General features: G+C 38.0%; 1 long non-coding RNA gene across 1 annotated transcript in view; it reads right to left on the reverse strand.

Moving 5' to 3' along the window:
- Positions 1-841, reverse strand: part of LOC125690999 (uncharacterized) — a 47509-nt gene extending 46668 nt beyond the window's left edge. The window contains exon 1 of the long non-coding RNA XR_007375870.1: positions 747-841. This is a non-coding gene — a long non-coding RNA (uncharacterized LOC125690999). The remainder of the gene's footprint in view (positions 1-746) is intronic.
- Positions 842-6337: the final 5496 nt, after the last annotated feature.

Raw genomic sequence — 6337 nt, forward strand, 5'->3', positions numbered from 1 at the left:
CACTTTTGGGCATCTGAACAGTAAAAATGCCTTAAAAATGGCCATTTATATATGTCTGAGAATTCTGGTGAAAACAGCATATTCGGAAAATGTGGAAGTAGAGAAGGGAAGGAGAAATTGAAATGATAAAGAAAAAGGAGTAGGAGCATAAAAATCTTATTACTAATGCCTCGGGAATAATGTTATATTTTTAAAAACTGGTACCATCTTCCAATCTTTTTAAGTGTCCTGTCAGTTTCTCAGTTCAAAATGTACACTGCCATAACTATCCAGTTTTCTGATGTTTTTTATAGTTGGATTCATTAGGACATATCTTTTCCTGTCTTGTACCTTCTCTATTCCTAAAAATAATTGGACTAGTTTTTCAGCTCAAAGTCTTGTAGTATTACCAGTGTTTAGCAGCAAAGAAAGATTAACACCTTAACAGATAATAGCATGCAAACTCAAAAAATGAGCACTTTACAACATACCGTGAAGTTATTTTTTATCAGGCAATGGATGACTGAAGTTCTGTTCAGATGGCAGTCAGCTGAAGCAATATTCTTCATGAAGCAATATACTTCATGAGAGGTAACAGATCTTAACTGCCACACACTAGAATACTGCACTGAAATACAACCTGGTAGCAGGCAGTAAGGCTGCATTAAGCAAAAAGAACCTTAATAAGATTATCAGAACTTACGTATCTTCCATATCTAACTTATAAATCAAATCCTGCATAGCAAATAGATAAGATTTACTCTTACCATAACCATTATCAAGACAGGGAAAATAGATCAGCAATACCATCAGAAAAGAAAAGCAATGCAAGCAGCGCAATGCAAGCAGCGCTCTCAGCCCGAAGTCAGAAATTGTGCAGTTTTAATATCCAAAAATAAACTGAGCCATCCGCCTTAGCATGAATTAATCTTTAACTAGCCACGAAACATATATTCATAGCAGTTACCCATTTGCTGCCTATCTCGCAGGCACTGTAGCTCCCACCAAGGACTGTTCTTCCTTTGAAAATTAGAATACTTAATAACATACATCCTAGCCAGGCAATTAGAAAATCTACTTGGATGTCTTTATTTGCTACACAGTTTAAGTCTGATAGCAACTCTTTCAGGGGGTTTTGTTAGTTTCTAAAGCATTCACAGATGTTTCAGGTTTGCATTTATTAGGAGCTCCTCTACAAACAGTTTGACATCAGCTGTGATTTTATTTCATACTTAGCTTGTTTACTGCAGCCTTATAAAAGCCATGATGAAGGGCTTATTATAAAAATGCCCCACTTGATATTTCCCCCCCAGCAGCTCTAATAGATTCTTCACTCCCAGCTACTCTACCTACACTCCCCTGCAGCTGTGCTTGTTAAAATACTATTCAGCAGCATGATTTCACCTGTTTCTAGCTCACAAAGCAGACACAGCAACAATCCACACAATGAACATGAAGACTATACTTAATTCCTCCCATTTCTAAAGATGTAAGGGCTTAGGTCAGATAGGACTTGTGATGAAAACAGGATGGCTCTATTTTCATACCACTCATTTGTAAGTGTGTAATACTTTGATTCCCAATCTCATTGTCTTGGGACATAGTCATTCCACTTCAATCTTCCTATGCTTTTAGGAAAAGCTACAGTGCACTGAGAGCTCAAGATCTGTTTATTCTGGAATTGAGTAGAAATGTTCTTTAAGATGATTTAACAGCATGTTTTAGAAAAGCTATAGAAAAAAAAATAGTCTCTCATTATTATTCTGGAGATCTGCAATTTACAGGCCCTTTCTTTCTGAAATAAAGTTCAAGCCTCTTAGGCACAATGCAAAAATCTCCAAGAACTCATTTTTTCAAGAATGCTTTGTGTGTTTACTAGTTGCTTGAGCTAATGGAAAAATAAGTTCAAAATAGTGAAGTTTAATTTTGCAGTTAATAATTTATCACACATATTTTTTTAAGGATGCTAATGCCTCAGCAGAACTTACTCAGAACAATCAAGCAAATCAAACACTTATGTTTTGAAGCATTATTTCACTCCAAAGTTTGACAGCAGCTGATGGGCTATTTTGCTTCTTTTATTAGTGGATATTAAAGTATTTAACAAGAGAGATCGTTTCTATTATCCTTGGATGCAGAGAAAGATTCTCACTGAACAACACTGTTTTGTTTGATATGATTCAGTTTGGTCCCTATGGATCAAGGGAGTGCTAATCCCTGCAGTAGATGTTTTACATTCTTCCTTGTTCTGCTTTTCTGGCTATAAACTTGACATAATGTACATGAACAAAGATATATACAGGAACTATGTGAAAGTCAACTGTAACTCAAACTTGCGGTGCACGGGAGTCAAAGCTTTTTGGACCAAGTTTATTCCATTTCTGTAAAAACTAGTGAATTTATCTATGAGGACAATATTAAAAACTAACTTAACAGTCCATGTGATCTGTTGGAAAAACAATCTGATTTTGTGCTGGTAGAAATGCCTTCATTCTTCATACCTTGGTGCTGGATCTAGTGCAAACAGGAAAAGCACAGTCAGTTCATCATGTTCATGTGTGCTCATAACAGTGCATCATCATATAAACCTCCAGAGACACCTTTGCCTTTCAGTTGCTAGAGATGTACAGTTGTGCATAAACAAATGGCAGCAGATGTCATTATTCAAGGGATGCCTTTATGCAATTGCTTGCAACATCACAATGTTTAATGCTCTTGAGAGGTGATTTCATTTTAGTTTGAGTTTAGAGAATGATTTAAACACTGAAAAACAATTGCTCAGGAATATCTAACAATTGTTGCTTGTATAAGTGTGTATTACCTCCACAGAATGTTTCCTAGTAGAAAACATCCTAGCTTCTGCAGGAAAAGCTACTCAAGAATGATCAATAAGCAAATTTCTTGCCTCTAATCTAAACACAATTATGTGTATCAGCCAGTCTAATTGTCAGTCTTTACAACCACAACAAATAGAGAATTCCTTGGGAAGATGGGGAGATTAAACTACATTCTTGAAGGACTTGTCAAGTACTTCTGGACAAAATATTTTAAAATTGATAATACTCTGTAATAGAAAACAAAAGAAGAAAATATCACATCATCTAAAACACACTGCAACTAACTCAGAGCCAGTATTAAAAAGTATTATATACTACTAGCTCTACTGACTTGCCTCTAAATCAGAAACAGATAAATTAACAGAGCATTGAAGACACTTGACATGACAGTTTGCAATACTCTGTCAGCCTTCCAACCAGTGCTTTTTGACTGCAGGCTACATAGTTCTACCACACTTAGCTAGATTAGAACCCAATCTAAATGAATTATGAAAGGAGATACAATTGTAGAAAGCTCACTCTTTCTCTGTTCTGTGCTGTTTGCTTCCAGCCATCTCATTTCATAAGATATCTAACAGAATCTCTCATGATAAGGGGATGTTTTAATACAACCTACACTGAGGTGGTCTATACAAGTTAGGCCACACTCTGCTTGAGATTCAGCATAGTTCCTAAGGGGAAAGAAAAAAGGAAAGATAGAAAGAGAAAAAAGAAAAGAAAAACAGGACTGCTGGAACAGGTTACCCAAGGAGGCTGTGGATGCCCCATCCCTGGAGGCACTCAAGGCCAGGCTGGATGTGGCTCTGGGCAGCCTGCTCTGCGGGTTGGTGACCTGCACACAGCAGGGGGTTGGAACTGGGTGAGCATTGTGGTCCTTTTCAACACAGGCCATTCTAGGGTTCTAGGAACAGCTTACAAGGGTTAGTGGAGAACAAGACATCAAAACTTGTATCAACACTCCTCTGTTTCCAGCAGTCCAATTAATTCTCCTGATGCTATAGATATTTCTCAGAAACACACTGTTTTCACATAGCACTTTATCTAGAGCAAATACAACTAGTCTTGCAGAATCATTCACAAGGTAAAGATTTCACATGTGAGATCAGCTAGTATTCCTCCAATTCTTCTACTAATTGCTCATTTGGCATTACCTCAGTGGTTTTAAGTGGTATGAGGTTATTCTATTTTCTCTTCCTTGTGGGGGAATCCACCTGAAAAAGAGAGAAATAAAATCACATGATATCACCAATTCCATGGATAAGCCTTGATTTTCCATTATGCCATTACTTCTATAATATTTAAGGTGAAATGAAATTAAAAATTACACACAGTTACTACATTGAATAAATTTTTAAACATTATCAATGAAAATGGAAGATAACTTAAGCAAAGTTTTCAAACCGAATTTTGTTCTTGCTTTTCCAAAACCGATTTAGAGGTGGGACCATCACACTTGGACATGGCTGTTCATGCAGCCATTTCTGAGTTCTTTTGCCATAAACACCCTTTAATTCTATTACTGTGTGGATCCATCGGTCATTAGCTAACCAAAAGTAGCAGAAAGCTTATGATGTGGTGGTTTGTCCTTAATATAAACAGAAATTAATACTGTGATTGGTTGATTCATGAAGAACACTTCTAATGGTATGAAAAATACTAGCTCATAAAGAATTTGTTTGAAAGTTATTTTTCTGCAGTGTCTGTATATCAAGTGAATTTGTACCTTTTGTTAGAAAGACCTTGTTGCATCAACCACCTATAAACTGTATTTCTCTGTCATCACAAAAGAGGAACAATGCAGACCTGACTTGCTTACAGTGAATGACAGGCTTCATTCCAGACACACAGGGATGAGAATATCTCATCTTAAAATAATTGTTGTTTTCTAACAGTTTCCCTGAAGTTTTCATTAATCATCCATGGAGAAATTTACATATACTTGAAGGGGCCCAAAAAATTATTGACTGGCACAAATTGCTAAAGGTTTCCACATATAAAAATATTTATAGACTAATTATTTCAATGTCCATATTGATTTTTTTTTTTTTTGCTTTTTGCTATCATTAATGAAGTGTTGATCTGCCTGAGGGAAGGAAGGCCTTTCAGAGCAATCTGGGTATGGGTAGGCTGGGTAGCTGCAATGAAATTCAACAAGACCAAGTGCTGGGTCCTGTACTTTGGCCACAACAACCCTAGGAAGTGCTACAGGTTTGGGGCAGAGTGGCTGGAGGACTGTGTAGAAGAACTGGGGATACTGATTGACACTTGGCTGAACATAAGCCAGCAGAGCACCCAGGTGGCCAAGAAGGCCAATGGCATGATACCCTAACTTGTATCAGAAATGGTGTTGTCAGCAGGAACAAGGAAGTGATCGGCCCTCTGTACTCAGCACTGATGAGGACACACTTCAAGTACTTTGCTCAGTTTTTGGGCCCCTCACTACAAGAAAGACATTGAGGAACGTGTCCAGAGAAGGGCAGCGAAGCTGCGAGGACTCTGGAGTACAAGTCTTATGAGGAGTGACTGAGGGAGCTGGGATTGTTTAGTCTGGAAAAGAGGAGGCTCAGGGGAGACCTCATTGCTCTCTACAAATACCTGAAAGGAGGTTGTGGTGAGGTGGGAGTCAGCCTCTTCTCCCATGTAACTAATGATAGCACTAAAGGGAATGGCCTCACGTTGTGCCAGCGGAGATTCAGATTGGATGTTAGGAAATACTTCTCTGAGAGAGTTGGCAGGTGCTGGAATGGACTGCCCAAGGAGATAGTAGAGTCACCAGCCCTGGAGGGGTTTAAGAAACATAATATATTGTGCTGAGGGACATGGTTTGGTGGGAAATACTGGTGATAGGTGGACGATTGGACTGGATGTTCTTAGAGATCTTTTCCAACCTTGATGGTTCTGTGATTCTGTCATTACTGAATGAAGAATGTTTCTCATTAGCAAACCTGCAAATGCATCCTGAGACACCGTGTAGGCAAAAAAATTTAGAGCTTAGTGCTTCAGCAAAGGGGCATCTACATTTGTCAGCCAAAAATTTATGTTTTCTGTAGTCGGTTTGCAATTATATGTAAAAACGTGCTCACTGACAGACAAACACTGGATCACTACACAATATGCAATTCTCTCTAACTGCTGCTCATCTTGCATGGCCATGGGAAAGGAACAAGGAAAACAAAGGCTGCACTTGGATTGCATTTTGTCAAAAACATGAACAGTTAGGTAAAAAGTGGAGAAGGAAAAAAGATGTGGGTGAATAAATAAATAAAAGATAATGAGAGAAACTTTGTCGAAAATGTTGTGTCCAGTTAAATCCAAGTTAGTTTGTTACACTCAAAGAAAGAACAGCATATACACACAAACAATATTTCTACTTAAATCTGGGTTCAAATCAAGCTATCAACACTCACAGATGGTATTGAGAAACTACTCTAGAATGCCTAAAAGCCAACATCTTCACCTCAGCTCAAACGACGTTACATACTCACATCAATTCTGCCAAGGTGTGCCACACTGGAGTCCCA

This window comes from Lagopus muta, chromosome 3 (genome assembly GCF_023343835.1).
Source record: "Lagopus muta isolate bLagMut1 chromosome 3, bLagMut1 primary, whole genome shotgun sequence".
Classification (NCBI taxonomy): domain Eukaryota; kingdom Metazoa; phylum Chordata; class Aves; order Galliformes; family Phasianidae; genus Lagopus; species Lagopus muta.